We start from the raw sequence: 3,545 nt of genomic DNA, 5'->3' as shown, positions 1-3,545 counted from the left end.
CTCCCCGGCGGGGAATCGAACCCCGGTCTCCCGCGTGACAGGCGGGGATACTTACCACTATACTACCGAGAAAACAAAAGGAACTTCACAGCAAACTAAAATGTCATATTAATACTCAGCGTGTTTGTTTTCACTATTCGCCTACTGTAAACACAGAGATATAGCGCAACAACATGCAAATGTGTTTACAGATTATGATTAGCGTTCGACGGTGTCAGCTGACGGCGGCACGGTGATAGCGGTTAATCGCTTTATCGTAGTAAATCGCCTACGGTTGTGTGTGTGCCTCAGCTATTTTGGTCACCAATTCGGAAAAAACTTTTTTTTTCTGTTTGCCTGTCGCTGCTTAAGCTAACTTAACTCGACCACTCAGTTTGAGTTTAATTATTTTACTTTTAAAGGACGCTACCCACCCGTAATTTATCTGCAAAAAATGGCTTTGCGGGGGACAAGAATGTGAAGGCGGTATTTACAGTATCCGTATTCCATTTTTACAATGGATAGAGAAGGAACTTTATTTACGGGGTAGCGATTTTAGTTTTTTGATAACTTATTCACAATTAAAATTATTTCTTCGTGAAGATTCAATTTTTTTTTCAATTTTCATTTGCTTATAAAAAAATATTAAGTATAGATATCAAACAAATAAAATCGCTACCACGTAGACAAAGTTCTTCTCTATACATTGTGAAAATTTGGTAAATCTTCTGTTAATACTGCCCTCACATTCTTGTTCCGCGCAAAGCAGTTTTTACTGTAACAAATAATTTAAAAGTAATTTTTATAATAATTATTAGACACTCTAGTGGCAAACGGCGTAACGACGACGGTGGCGACGGCGGCCAAAACCGGTTTTAGACGGCAAATAATAATTCCTACGATAACAAAATAAAACAACAACTGTCTATTTATATTTACATCGCTTTTATTGACGCACAAAATTATTTCAAATTTTTAATATTTAAGTCAAGCCACAGAAAAATAGGAAAAAAGAAACTAATTTCTTGGAAGCTGAATTTTGGTACACAGTCAGTCGATATTTCACTGATTATCATACCGTAAAAAGGGGTGAATAGAAACGATGATGTGAATAGAAACAAAATCTGAAAAGTTATTACTTCGATGTCCCCACAGTTGTTTTTAAGTTATCAATCTAAAACATTCATTAAATTGAACTCACATTAGTACGAAATTCGAGTAATACTAAACGTTGCATTTATTTTTACCTCCATACGGATAAACATTGATAAGCACTCGTGATAATTTTCATATCATATTATTAAAATCTAAGTTACTCGTTATGATGTTGTTTTGTTAAAGTTTTTTGTTTTCTTACTTTTAAACTATTTAAAATATTATTAAGTTTAATTAATCGTAAGTATTATTAACTGTTATAACTTAAACATATAAATAGGTCAATTTTAATGACCTAAGCCATTTTAGGGGTGAAAAGAAACAGAAACAATGGGTCGGACGTATGACCAACTCGAGGACGTCAATACAAAAAGCCCAACAAAAATGACCTGGAAGCTGCTATAAGAGCTATAAAAGCACGCCAGGTGACTTACAGAGAAGCTGAGGAAGTGTATGGGATCAGCTATTCGGTAATATATCGTCACTTAAAAATCCACACATAAAAACTCAAGGCGGGCAAACAGCTTAAACTACAGCTGAAGAGGACTGTTCAAGTTCAACTATGATTGCAAATCAAATTCCTAATCTATTTGTATAACCTAAGTCATAAATTCAGTTGAACTTGAACGTTTGAACTGTGATTAAAAATATATTTTTTGTTCTATTTGTATTACCACGTCCAAAACTGGGAAAGAAACCCTTAAGACTGACAAAATTTAATTTAAAAACTGTATTTTAAATGTGTTAAGTTTGCCTCAATTGTTATGTTTATTAATTTGTTTATATACCAGTGTTAAAATTATGTTTATTTGATTGTTTACTTAAATATTAAGTTTACCAAATATTACCAAGAAGGTTTATATAACATATATTTGGTGTAAAATTAATTTGAAATAAAATAAAATTTGATATTTTTGAAATAAATTAAATTTGATATATTTTTTTAAAAATATCAAAAATTGTTTCTATTTATCATTCCGTTTGAAAAATAGAAAAATGTATAAGAAAACCATGAATGTTTCTATTGACACCATCTTGCGGGTGAATAGAAACAAAGCACATTAAAAATATATAAAATATTCTTTTGATATATGAAAAAATGTTGATAAAACATACTTAAAATACTCGCAGAGGCCAGTATTTTGACGTACTGATGAACTATGTATCTCAAATAGAACAGTTTTAATTACACTTTGACACGGCCTGCAAGTGCATGTTTCCGTTATTAGCGATTAAATGTGCGCCCGGTCGTGTTATCAACTGTCCACCGTCTCACCGCAGGTGGGAACGATAAACTACTATATCGACCCGAGCCGGCCGTCGGTGTATGAAGAGGTCCGGGGGGTGTCATCTTTACAGCGAAACACGGCGGCGATGACCACTGTAGGCAATCCGATATTCAGTCATTGATTTAACATTGGTTCGGTTTGCCATCCGCCGCCGTCCCGCGTATTCACGTATTTCCACGTTTTTTCTAAGTTAAAAAAAATAATAAAACCTTTTTACAATTCGGTTTTTTGTTTCTATTTTCTTCTACCCCCCATTTCTGCCGTGTCAACTTCAAAGTTCAAAAATGTTGCTATTCACCCCATTTTACGGTACATAACATCCTCAAGCCTACCCCTTGTGCATAGTCCTCCATCCCTTAAAATTGGATGCGTGACCCCCGTGTCGTTTTTCCTCATAACTCGTTAATCATTAGACTTACGGCTAAAGTCTAAAGGGTCAAAATTAAAGGCCACCAAATTTACCATAGGTGTACATAACTTCTTATACTGAATTATTACAAAATAACAGTAAATACAACTTTAAAAAAAAAAAAAAACTTAATTACAATTTTTTTTTTAATTTAATTTTTTAGCCAAAACTTTTAGTCATACGAAAAAATGACTTATTACAAAAATTAAAGATCTGATAACTTTACATACGATACAGGTTTTTATTTACATAAATATGCATTACAGTAAGCCCTAGCATTGTTAAAAACCGCAGCGGCGCAATAACTATACAACTTATAATAGAAACTAAAATATTAAACACTTGATAAAACAGACATTAAAAATTCACAGTAAGTTACTTTTTAGGTGCACGTTTCATTATACATTTGAATAAATATTTTTAATATTTTTATGCCTGTTTATAGCCCTACATCACTTATAAGTGAGAGCAGACCCCCATTGTCATTTTTATTTATTACTCGTTATCTGTAAGACTTAGGGCTGAAGCCTGAAATGTACTGACCAAAATCAAAGAAAAGAAAATGTTCTATTATTTTATGTTTTACCTATTTTAAGATTTTTAACACCATTTTATCCGTCAACGTTTATCTATTCCAGAAATTAAAATACAAATAGGCAAATAGAGCAATCTAAGATAACGTAATGTTGTGATACAATTTAAAATGATAAAGC

General features: G+C 32.6%; 1 non-coding gene across 1 annotated transcript; it reads right to left on the bottom strand.

Annotated features, from left to right (window-relative positions):
• Trnad-guc (transfer RNA aspartic acid (anticodon GUC)) lies at positions 1–72 on the bottom strand. Its single transcript has one exon. It is a non-coding gene; the product is annotated as a tRNA-Asp (tRNA).
• Between the last annotated feature and the right edge of the window lie 3,473 nt (positions 73–3,545).

Source organism: Adelges cooleyi, unplaced genomic scaffold (genome assembly GCF_023614345.1).
Source record: "Adelges cooleyi isolate 19-005CV unplaced genomic scaffold, UGA_ACOO_1.1 ACOO_flye_CR_arks_rails_tigmint_CR_PRNA_117, whole genome shotgun sequence".
In the NCBI taxonomy this organism is placed as follows: domain Eukaryota; kingdom Metazoa; phylum Arthropoda; class Insecta; order Hemiptera; family Adelgidae; genus Adelges; species Adelges cooleyi.
This window is presented reverse-complemented; position numbering and strand designations above follow the sequence as displayed.